This window comes from Mastigoproctus giganteus, chromosome 3, assembly GCF_048544385.1.
Source record: "Mastigoproctus giganteus isolate SK-2022 chromosome 3, ASM4854438v1, whole genome shotgun sequence".
Classification (NCBI taxonomy): Eukaryota; Metazoa; Arthropoda; class Arachnida; order Uropygi; family Thelyphonidae; genus Mastigoproctus; species Mastigoproctus giganteus.
Window position 1 is genome coordinate 253,782,446 of NC_143577.1, and position 12,922 is coordinate 253,795,367.

A 12,922-nucleotide genomic window follows, 5' to 3' on the forward strand; every position below is an offset into this window, starting at 1 on the left:
TGTCGTCAAAAAAAGAAAACCTGTCTGCTTGGAAAAGATAACACGAAGATGGTTACACTGCGTGCAAAATATCATGTCTCACTGAATAGTAACCCCTAAGTCTTTAAATTTAGAAATAAAGAAAAAAGAAATCGCAGGATACAAGATAAGGGCTGTGGGGCGGACGAGAAACACATTTAACATTAATGCTTGCCAAGCACTCGATGATAGTATGAGCAATGTGAGGTCTCGCATTGTCGTGATGCAGCATCCACTCAACTGCGTGCAGTTTTGGTCGGTACAGTTGTGCCACGTGACTGTGCAGTACAGTAACGTGGTACAACATGATGGTAAACATTTCTTGATTTCCAAAAAAAAAAAGATGACCATAACTTTCCTGAAGAAACCACAACTTTTGCTCTCTTTGGTTTTGGCAATGACGTAAACTTCCAAACAGAGCTTTGTTGCGTACTCTCTGGATCTAAATGATGAGGCCATGTCTCATCCGCCGTTATCATCTTGTGTAGAATTTCACCATCTTCAGTAACTATCCACTGCAGCTCTTGACAAACCTCTATGCGAATTTGTTGTTGCTAAGGTGTGAGTAGTCTTGGAATCCAGCGTGCACAAACACGTGTCATATGCAAATGGCATGAAGAATACCGTGCGTGTTTCCGTTTGTGGTTTTTTGGTGAGGCTTAGTGGTTGGAGTCCCAGGACCACCGATTTTTGTGATTGAACCACATCCATCTTTAAACATTCTAAACCACCGCGAATTGTGCTATATGGAACCGTAGATTCTCCACAAGTCAATTGGTCAGTTGCAATTGCTATGTGATGCAGCTTGGTTTGGTTCTTAAATTGTGCAGCTCAGCTAGAAGTAGCAAGCAGTACGGTTGTTTATGAAAAATTATGATCATTCTTTATTGAACAGCCCTGACATAACTTCGTCTTAAAAATTAACCACATTGGTCAGGCAAGACCTTCGCGTTGTAAACCATGCTGTGCTAAACTCAGTGTTCTGTAGTTGTCCGTCATTTAATCTGAATCAGACATCCCTGGTGATGTGTTCAATTAGTAGGTTCTTGAATTGATTTTTGCAGGAAATTTGTTCCAGGGTTTAGCACCTCTGTATTTTATACTTTTCTGACCTATGGCTTTTCTGAAAAGCGGAACCTTCAGGTCGGCTTCATTTCTTAGATTGTACGATATTTCTTCTTCTTCTGTGATTATGAGAAAGGATCTGAAGAGAGGGGGGAAAGTCTGGTGTCTTTAAAGCATTGTAAACAAGGATCGCCTCGGCTTTCTGCAATAGCTGGTAGATGCTTAGGAGTCTCACTTCCTTGTATCTCGAACTAACCGATGCGTTCCAGGGAAGGCCCAAAATTGAACGAACGCATCGATTGAGAATGGAGTTGATTCTCACGAGGTTTTCTTGGTTGGTGGTACCCCATGAGATGATTTCATAGGTGAGGTGCGGTTGAATTAAAGAAAGGAATACTAGTCTGAGAAGGGAAGGAGACATCCAGGCAGAGGCCCTGGCGAGTATTCCCGCTAGTGACGAAGTTTTCTTTCGCAGGGTTATCATTTGTTTTGTCCAACTTAGGTTATCATCTAGCCAGATTCCGAGAAACTTGGTTTCATTCACCCTTTCAAGTTGTTTTTCTTTGTATGTTACGTCTAAATCAATATTTAGTGATTTGTTTTTCGTTCTAAACACCATGGATTTTGAGTTGGAGCTGATTAGGGTCTTTATCTGTGATCAGAATGGAAATATCATTGGCATACGCTACTAGGTGAGAAGATGGAAGAAGATAGAGAAAATCATCGATGTAAAGAACAAATAGGATAGGTCCAAGAAATGAGCCTTGAGGTACTCCCCTGGAGAAATAACAGATGTCGGAGTATGACTGATTTGTTCTTACGACAAACGGCCGATCGGTAAGGTAGTCTTCAAGGAGAAGGTTAATTTTCCCTCTCAAGCCTAGATTATTGAGTTTGTTTAGTATAATATTATGGTTTATGCAATCAAAAGCTTTAGATAAGTCAAGAAACAGTGCTATAGCAGTAACCCTTTTTCAAGACTATCAATGATCCTTGAGCAGAAACCAACAATTGCAAGATCAATGGATCTTTTAGAGCGATAAGCATACTGTTGTTGATGGATGAGCTGATTTTCTACAAGAAAACCCATGAGTCTGCTATGAAGAATTTTTTCGAGTAATTTTGCAAAAACTGAGAGTAGAGCTATTGGACAAAAATTGTTGATAGAATTGCAGTGTTCCCCCTTAGGAACAGGAACAATGACTGCTTTTTCGAATTGAAACGGGAATTTACCAGATTGAATATATACTTCAGTGGCGTAATAATTGAGCTAAGGACCTTTTTCAGCAGAGACGGAGATATTTCATCAAAGCCAGGGGCTCCCTTTTCTTTCAATTGATTCCCTGCCTCTAAAATCTCTTGATCGGAGAGAGGAGCGAGAAAAAAAGTTTCTGATTGAGTACTTGGCAGATTCTCTCATTTCATTGTCTCTGAAATCAAGTTCGTCTTGAAAGAGGTTATTCACACTTTGATATAAAGCGGTTACAGAAGGTAGTAGCTTTTAGCTCCTCATCTGAAATGAGTACCTCGTTTTCAACTACATCTCCAACGTAGCTTCGTGATTTCAGTTTCCTTTCAGGTAATAGTTTGTTCAAAACTCCATTTTTTCTTGCTTGTTATGATATCTGTAAAACTACAGATCGTGACAAAGCTGATTGAGAGAGTCTGGAGTGACAGATTTGAAAGTGTGCATGATCTCTGTTTCATTTATTTCATTTTCAATTACCATTAAGATGGGACGATGATCCGAAATAGTTGTATCAAGTATTGAATACGCGAGAGAGCATTCCCCAATTGCGAAGTCAAGTAGAGAATTGTGGGACTCTCCCATTTTAGAAAGACCCATCGAGAAATCCCAAATTTCATAAAATCGGACAAAAATCCAACAACTATTATTTGTGTTTCTCGCTTTTTTCACAAAATTTACTTAAAAATGTAACTACTATCAAGAGTAAAGAGAAGATCTTTGCTTTCTTAAAGGTGACTACAGTGGTCTCCGACAGTTTTTAAATTCTATACAGTGGGACCAACTGATGATGATGTTGCCAACAGCAAATTCTAAATGGGAAGCATTCAAGGAATTAATCTTGGAAGCTACTAGACTTTTCATACCAATTAAGAAATACTGTTCAAGGTTTAGGTCCAAATGAATGTCAGATGAATTAATGAGACTCGTGGCAGAGAAGAAAAATGCATGGAATGCATATAAATTATCCAGTGATACAGAAACGTATGGTAGACATAATCAAGTCACAAAGGAAGTTAGGCAAGTGAAGGCAGATTACGATCTTTGAAGGATCCAAAAAAAAAAAAAAAAAGCAGAAACTTCTTTACATATTTAAAAAAAAAAAGGCTTTGCTGAGTGGACCAATTTGATTCATCCCCTTCTTTATAGGGGATGAATCAAATTGGTCCGCTCGATATCGATGGTTTGACTGTTGATAATCCTGCTCAGGTTTTACCATCTACATTCACACATGAGGAATTCTTTAAGGAATTGGATGCCAGAAATTTATCTAACAGTGAGCTAAATGATTTGTAAAGACCGAGAGGAAAATGGAAGAGAAATCGTTGAAGTTATACAAAAGAAAGGCATCTGGGGTGGATAGGATCTATCCAGTTATACACTGGTGTTCAAAACTTAAGGACCAACACTATTTCTAAAGGTTACAACCACAAAATCTTTACTTAAGGTACTCTTTACTGATGAGAGTAGATTCAATCTCAACGATTCTGCACTTCAGCTAATCTGGCGAGAGGTTGGCACACGGTATCACCCCGCAAACATCACTGAAAGGGATCAATATGGCGGTCGCGATTTTCTCATCTAGGGAGGCGTTATCTTGGATGGACGTACACGACTCCAGATACTGGAGGGCGGTACTGTAACCGGTGCACGCTACTGTACTGAGGTAATCCTTCCCCATGTGTGTCTGTTCCGAGGTGACATTGGCCCCCGAGTTGGTGTTTATGGATGATAACGCCACACTCCATCGCACTGCAGCTGTGATATGCTTTTGGAAAGTGAGGACATTGTTCTTATGGATTGGCCTGTCTGTTCCTCCGAGTCGATCTAAATCCCATCGAATACATATGGGAAACTCTGGGGAGACGTCTAGCGGCACGTCCACACCCACCAGAAAATGTTCACCAGCTGAAGATGGCGCTGATAGAGGAATGGACGATGTTACTGCAAGAACTTATCAACAACATTGTTCTAAGTATGTAAGGCGGTGCAAAGCCTGCATCGACATCAGGGGTGGACATATCTCCTACTGAGAATCACCCCTTCCCTTTGTTTCATCTTTGGCAGTGATGCATCTGTATCATGGCAGCCAGTGCTATGTTGCGATTTTTGAATAAAGTCCCTCTGTACCGTTTTGTTTCCGTTGTTGTGTCGGTGTTATTTCCTTAATCATTTCTGTACCTCACGAGGTTCCTTTGGTTTGCTTTTCCCATCCAGGCCACTCCTATGTGAAGCTACAGGTGAAAACCTGACTGGTCCTTAAGTTTTGCACACCAGTGTATTAAGGGAGGCAGTAGATGAAGGAATTGCCTTCATCTGCTGCCATAATTATGAGAACATCCTTGGAGTCAGGGGTGGTCCCCACAGACTGGAGATGTGTCTCCACTTCACATGAGCAATTGCAGACCTGATAGTTTTACTTCTGTTTCAGGCAAAATAATGGAATCACTGGTAAAAGAAGTAGTGCAGGATCATCTCGACAAGTCTGTAATTCAGACACATCATGGGTTTGTTAAGGGGAAATCTTGTTTTACCAATTTGAGGATACTACGGTGTGGTCATAAAGGATACAAAAAATAATTTTGATGTCATAAACTTGGATTTCCGGAAAACTTTTGATATGGTTGCACATGCAAGATTGCTGTACAAATTGGAGCCGTATGGCATTAAGGGCAAGTTGCTTCAGTAGATAAAAGAATGATTGAGTGGGAGAAGACAGAGAATGTTAATCAATGGACACTGCTCTTCGCGGACCAATGTCATTAGTTGCTTTCTATATTTATCATTGATAAATATAGAAAGCAACATGCCGATGACCACTTTATCAGGGAAATACTAATCCTCTGTATTCAACCAGTTTTGATGGCTTCGTTAGCCTCAGTTGTTGTGCCACTGCTGTTGTCTGTTGTAGAGAGAAGATTAAATTTGCGGTTGACCCATTTTACCAACCAGTATTCTTCGTCATAAATGCGCTTCACATCAGAGTGGGTTTCAGCCCCGTATAGGATTCCAGTATAGACGAAGGTGGTTATGTATTTGCGAGCTAGTACATGCTCACGAACGTGGAGGAGTAGGCACTTGGCTAGCCACAGCATCCGACAAAATTTCGTGAAATTCGATATGATTATGAAATTGTAACTTGGGGGTTGGAGATCATGCTTAAGTCTTTGTGCGTGGGCACCTTTACTATCTTGGATCCTTCAATAGTAGCTGCAGCCTGTGTTGGATTATTTTTCAGTGAGAAGATAACCTGAGGTAATTTAGATGCGTCGATGGAGAGCCTGAAGCATTTGAGATCTCAATAGTTGGGTAATTTGATTGACCAGAATATCCTCACTTTCAAGAAAATTTTCAAATAACGCTCTAACGTGTGTAAGAGCATCCACGAAAGCGAATTTAGGTACTTTAAAAAATATCACATAGGATTCAAGGGTCTCGTCCTTGGAGCAGTCAAGGTGTCTTCTATAATGAAATGAAGATAAGTTATATTATTAGCTTATTTAATTTCATCTAATTTATTATTTAGTGCTCTTTCCAGCGGATCTTTTATGTAGATTTGCGCACACCAAGGCTCAGTTAGGTAATGTTAAGTTGATGGTCGAGTTTTTCCTCCTGCGAAATCGACCGTAAAATGCACACAGTATATACACTGCTCGACAAAATTAACAGAACACTTAGAAAACGTGGTGTAATTCGTGCAGCTCGTGATAAAGCTTGACAAAATTGGATAGGCTCTGTTCTCTGATGTGTCCTCTTTTAGTCTCCAAACAGATTCCAGACGTTATTTCACCTGGAGACAACGAGGTGTTTTTGTGTTGGGGGATGGAGTAATGTTCAACGGCCACAGCTCTCTTCATGTTTTTGATAGGGGTACCGTAACTTCGCGGAGGTACAGAGAACAGATCCTCGAATCCTATATGCGGGTGCAGTAATCCCTGCAGTTGACCCACAATTTTATTTCATGCACGATAACGCCACTGCTTATCGAGCTCAAGTGGTGCAGGAATGTCTTGAAACTGAAGATATGAGCCCTTGGGCTTCGTAGAATCAGTGTTAATACAAAAGCACCACCATAGTTAGCAGTCATGTTGGCTGAACCACGGTCAACTGAAATGCGTGCACTACTGTACTCCGAAATAAACCAATGCTTCATCTTGAGACTCTTTCATGTATTTTTTGTTTCGAACTTCTGTAGTCTATGAATGGAGGAAGAGGAGAAGAGTACGTCGTACTCGTTTCTGTAAATTGTCACGTGATGCTAGTTGAACCAATGAGTACAATTGTAATCCAAACGAGTGACAATTGCACGTGCTGCAACCCCTCTTGCTTACTAGCGCGTGCATATAAACAGACCTTTCGATGTGGTGCAGTATCGTGTGTTTAGAAAAAACATGCCGTGTGGTTCTGTTGTCGGCGAAATGAGACGACAATGAAACTAGCAAAAGGTACGGGTCGGTCACGTGATCCCGCGACATGCAGACTAGACAATTTGTCGATTGTCACGAACGGGATGTGTCAACAGTGACCCCCTGATCTACTGCAACGAGCAACACGCCAATTCATCTCGAACAGAAAGAAATTTTCATCGTATGAGTCTGTGCGCTGAGGAGGGAGGGACTTTCGTGGGTTTGTGTCACAAAAGATAAGATAGCATCCCTTTTAATTTCAGACCCATGAAGTCATCGAAAAAAATAACCAAATTCGAGATTAGAAAAAAAAAATTTCTGACTATCGTCCGCGACAGGACTCGAACCTGCAATCTTCTGATTCGAAGTCAGACGCCTTATCCATTAGGCCACGCGGACTCCACCAGAAAGGCTTTAAAGGATTTACTACTCAAATAATGTCTGAATATCGATCAATAGACGTGGTAAATTATTTCTGGAGAAACTTGTGTATGACACTGAGCATGTGATTGGCTGTTGCCTGCCGCCATCTGCTGGAAACAGCGAAGTCTGCTAGAATTCCTCCGCGAGTCCAAGCATTGGGTTACCATAGTAACGACTTTCTGTGTTTCGCCAGAGTACAAATATGAACGCGCTTGAAAACGAAGAAAATCCAAGCGCTATCGGGACAGCCCATCCAAAATGTCTGGATAAAAACAGAATGGTTTTGTGGCCACCCCCTCGTAATCCCTGAGCGTTGTTTGAAAGGTGGTTTGCGCTAAACCTGTAATTAATTGTGGATGGAAGGGTGGGAAAGGAATCCCTACATACACACACCTTTTGATTGTGGGCCTACCGATATACAATGCAAGCTGCCATTGATTTTTTTTAACGTCCACGCATACTGGAAGGGTCAGTTTTGGTTCTTATGATACGAATTTATAGTTAGGAGAATTAGAAAATGAACTGTTTCGTTAAAAAAAATAATTAAAAATTATTTATTAAAAGAATTTAAAATAATATTTTACAGAACATGTATAAATCGTGGTGTAACTCGTGACGCTTGCGATGAAGCAGGATACAGTTCATTGGGTACAGTTCTGTCCTTTGGTCAGTCCCGTTTTAGCGTACAAACAGATTTTAGACGTTATTTCATCCGGAGACAACGAGGAATGCAGTACCATCCCTCAAAGAAAGGGACATTTATGGTGGATGCAGTGTTCTAGTGTGGGCTGAATAATGATCAACGAGCGCACCCCCCTCTTCATGTTTTTGATAGGGGATCGTAATTGCACAGAGGTACCGAGAACAGATCCTCGAACCCTATATGCGACCTTTTAGGGGTGTGCGGTTGGCCGAGATTTTTTTATTTTTTTTATTTTTTTATACACGACAACACCACTCTAATAGAGCTCAAATGGTGGAGGAATATCTTTAAACTGAACATATCCAACGATCACCGTACTTAAATCCGATCGAACATGTGTTAGGACGCCCTTGAGCGTCGCATTGCACGTCTCGGTCAACTCCTCTGTCACTTGGTGAGCTAAGATGTGTGCTGGTGGAAGAATGGTACTTTTTGCCACAGATTCTTATAGACACCTTTATATCGAGCATGGTTCACCGCTGTCAGGCCTGTTTAGCCTTTGGAGGGGATCATACGCAGAACTGATGTCATGTGACCAAATTTTCGAGCACCTTGTATCGACTTCTGTAATGTGATCTTTTTGGTAATTCTTATATCATCATGGCATCGTTCCACTGTTCCACTGGTGGACGTATGAAGCCTCGCCACCATGCCCTGTCTGTGTACTTCTCTCCATCATTAATTTCACTCCACTTTCCTCCTCTCTTTGATATCGGTCTTTATCGTGTACTGCCACCTCATTCTTGCTCTCCACCTTGGTCTTTTGTTCCTTAATTATAAATCAAACATTCTTCTTGGTAAACGCCTTTCGTTCATCCTCTTGACATGTCCAAACCATTTCTAACGGGACCTTTCAATCATATTCCGGAGTTTTTCAACCTGAATTCTCTCCCTAATCACATCATTCCTTATTTTGCCTCACGAATCTCATTTCTGCCCCTTTCATCCTTTTTCCTCTCATAGTCCAAGTTTCAAATGCATACGTCACAATTGATACGTAATTGGTGTGATGTATAGTCTTACACTTCAGTGGTATGATCCTGTTCCAGATCAGATCTCATGTTTGCCTATAGAAATTCCATAAATGTCCTTTATACCTGTCCGAAGTTTCTCGCCGTTTCTTCATTTAAATTTTTCTATTTGTTATACTCCTCGACGACCACACAGCCAGAGGGGTTCACATTATAGAGGGAATACAAGAAACAGCACCGAATTTTGTAGTCACGGGCTTGAACTTCTGGCACTCAAGGCACGTGTTACTCCACGTTTTCTGTCTATTAATTTTGACAAGCCGTGTAATTCGGCTCATATCACTTTTTAAAAATTGTTTTATTACTGGGGTCCAGTGACTCACGGAACCAATGGGTATTAGTAAAAAGTTTAAATCCATTGAAGAATTTTAATACAATAAAATGAATTTTCTATATTCAAACCTATCGAGTGACTTCCCTGGAGGAATAAAAATTAAAATTAAAAGAAAAACACCTGTTCAAGTTTATATACACGCTAAACATCTGCTATCTCTACTAATGTCAACATTTCAGGGCTCTTCGACAAATCATGCATCTACGTGAGGCTGTGGTGTGTGTTAAGAGAACCAACAGTTACTCAGGCAGTCCCGGAACAAGCGTGTACCTCTACGGAAGACACTAACGAAGGTCAAGAAGGTCCCTCAGAGCAAGCAGCTTGAGGGTTCGTGTAGCCAGTGAGAAATCTTCCCCAGGTCACGGAAGAGGACCTGTATTCGCAAACCGTAGGGGCTGGCGTCTCTGATGATAAAAATGACCCTGAGGTAGGAGAAGCTGCCTGCATTTCTACAGGCTAATCTGTTTTGTATGTGCACGTTTGCGCATGCGTGTTGTGTCGTGTGTATATTTAAGAAAGAAAAAAAGTCCATAAGGGATCCATGTGCATCTAATCGTGCACATGGATCTCTTAAAAATATAGAGGGAAAAATTAATTAATGAGTACATAATGGTCTTTGTGGCCTTTGGTTTCATATATTGGTGCTACCAACCCGCTAATCTGCCAACCCGCACTGGACCAGCGTGGCAGATTATGGTCCATTTCCCTTAGCATGAATTGTTGAGGAGGCTTCCATCCTGCAGTGGGTTGATAATGGCTGCACTTTACTTTTTTTATTGGTGCTACTGTGAGATACTTGCTTTCTGATTTTGGATCATTTTGTGCTTCCGTTAGATAGGAGAGTTTGAAACCAAACACGAAACTGAAACAAGATCTGCTAGATGCCAGGCTGGTCACGTAGATGTAGAGGAATGTGCTAGCGTGTGTGTGTATCTTCCACACCATTCAAAATATCAGCGTTTCACAAATGCCATTATTCATAACAAGAACCACTCCCACCCTTTCGCTAAATTACTTTAATAGAAAGTAAAAGATAAAAAATAAACTGGATCAAAGTAATTGAGTAAACTTATCCCTCTAAGGACCCGAGTTTAGTTAGATTCATTGCAGGAATTCTTATTTAAAATAAGCACCCAAAAACAATTAAAATTCCTTTTCGAGGAATTTTAGTATCTTATATCAGTGCTTATTTTAATAAATAACCGAAATTCTAGGGGGCGCTACAATATGTATTTACTTCCAGAAACGAATAAACGTATCTATAGAAATCAGAATTGTCTGGCGAGATGCCAAAGTTTGAGATTCAGAATGTAAAGTGCGTGCTGATGGGGTATGTGGGAAGATGCATAGATGCACGTGAGTAGAATTAGGTTTATCAGTGGGCAGGGAGCCATCTTTGAATTACGGGCTGCTTGTAGAAGAGATTTCAGGAACTCCTTCCTCGGAGGGACAGCGCCACCTAAATACACCTTAAATGGAAGGAACACGGTTCATCTCCAGCACACACCGACTGGATCCGCCAGATATCTGCACGTGCTTCTCAAACGAGGTTACATATCAATTAAGACACGTATTCGACCACTTCAGGACTCGAAATATGCGTGACCAACCCTTGCCACATGCTGTTGGCGTTCTATTAAGTAATAATATGTTATACCTTGGTGATCAGTTGTATAAACTGACGCATCATTGTGCTGGATTCTTGTTACTTTGTTAATAAGAAGTCTAAATGGGTAAAGTAAAACGAATGACAAGTCAATTCCAACAAACCGCCATGTTTATTTAATTAATTTGCACAAGAAAATATAGCGTGTTTTCCAGTGACAGACTGAACAAATCTAGTAAATGTTGTTGGAGAAGAGACGCACCTAGAGTCATAGGTCCCTTTTAAAAAAGCCAAATCTACTCATGTGCAGTTGAAATGGCAGTTGGCAGCACAGACAGCAAGCACGCTTCAGTTGAAGTGGAGAGAAGTTCTATAGGTAGTTGAAGCTACCCTCTTCTCTCCATTCCGTACACCTTTCATCCACATAATTGTTCCACTTGAAGTTATCCTATTCACAGAAAGAAACATTGAATTAAGTTTCAAATCCAAATGCAGTCATATACTTCAGGGAAATTCGTGTTTAAGCAGCTAAGGGATACGTCAGGGTTGTAAAAAGCTAAAGGATACAAAATTTTAATTGTTCATGTTGCCATGAGTATTGCAAAATAAATTAAACGAATTCGAGATTTTCATTAAATCAATCAATGCAAATTGAATTAATCAAAACAAGATATAATAGGATTACCGAGATATGGTGGTATTCAAAGAGAGAGAGAGGAGATGAAGTATTTAATTTACAGAGAATATGACGCGTTCAGGAGGACAGGGAAGGTCTAAAGTAACGAGGTGGGAGTCATGCTTCTTATGAAAAACTCTCTAAAAGCGATCAGATTCTATTCCGAGTCAGATAAGTTCAAATGGACGTTGAGTCTATGTTGTGCAAGGTCACATGCGATAGAGAGAGGATGATAGTTACAGAGCAAACCATTCTGAGGAGTATGAAGTGGTAGTAGTAATAGGGTTTTAGGAGCGTCAGCGACTAAGGCCATTTTGCTCCGTTTTTTCCTTCGGGCGGGAGCTGCATGGTTTAATATTCCACACACTGATTTTTCATCCAGCAAGCACGCAGTGTGTCCGAAGAATACGTACATACTATTATAAACGTATTATATCGGCGCCTCATAGCGATAGTTGATTAGACCCTTGATATTTATATGTTGTTGTTTTTGTAGTGGAGTTTTAGGATCATCAATGACTAAGGCCATATTGGACCGTGTATATTATTTTTATTGGACGGAAAAGCCGAGTTTCCTTAAGAAAAAGCCATGATAGACTTGCCTGAGACCGACTATCTCAGCCAAGTTGTGAAAAAGGCCCATAAAAATCCTCGTCATCAATGGGACTCGAACTTAGGTCTTTTCCACCCGGTATGGGGAGGATTGCGATTCTACCAACTATGCTAGCACGATGGTTATGTGTATGAGTAAGGCGCCAACGTAACGAATGCTATGAGGCGTCAGTATACTGTCTGTAAATTGCAATCAATTTGCCTTTTTAGTTTACGAAAAACCCGAATTTTTTTTTGGAAAAGGAATCAATTATCCTTCGCCTGAGACCGACTAACTCAACCACGTTGGGAAATGAGGCCATAAAAATTCCTGGCATCATAGATGGAGGTCGAACCTAGGTTTTTTGCACCCCGTATGGGTAAGACAGTGATTATAATCTGTACTTTATACTGACGAAATTATAAAATATTTTTACATCAATTAATATTGCTAACACAATTTAATAAAAGATTACAAATTTATCCTCCTAACTTTGGATTTGATGATGTCATCATAATTCAGACTCACGATGCCAACTCAGAAGCCATGGTTATATTTCTTAAAAATAATTTACAATTGTAAAATGTAGTATAAAAATACTTCTTCGATTTCTTTGTATATATTTTAATTACCCATGAGCAATTAATAAGAAAGATTTTTTCTTTATTCACAGTTTTGAGACTGAAAGGAATAGAATGAACTTCTTAAGAAAATTTTGTACGAAATATGCCTGCCACTGCCACTGCCACATACGATGACAGCAAACTTTACTAAAACGTACAGTAATAACAACCAACGTAATAAAAAAAATTTAAGCGTATC

The 12,922-nt window shown here is 40.2% G+C and overlaps 1 non-coding gene across 1 annotated transcript; it reads right to left on the bottom strand.

Moving 5' to 3' along the window:
- Positions 1–7,061: 7,061 nt before the first annotated feature.
- Positions 7,062–7,134, bottom strand: TRNAR-UCG (transfer RNA arginine (anticodon UCG)). Its single transcript has one exon. It is a non-coding gene; the product is annotated as a tRNA-Arg (tRNA).
- Between the last annotated feature and the right edge of the window lie 5,788 nt (positions 7,135–12,922).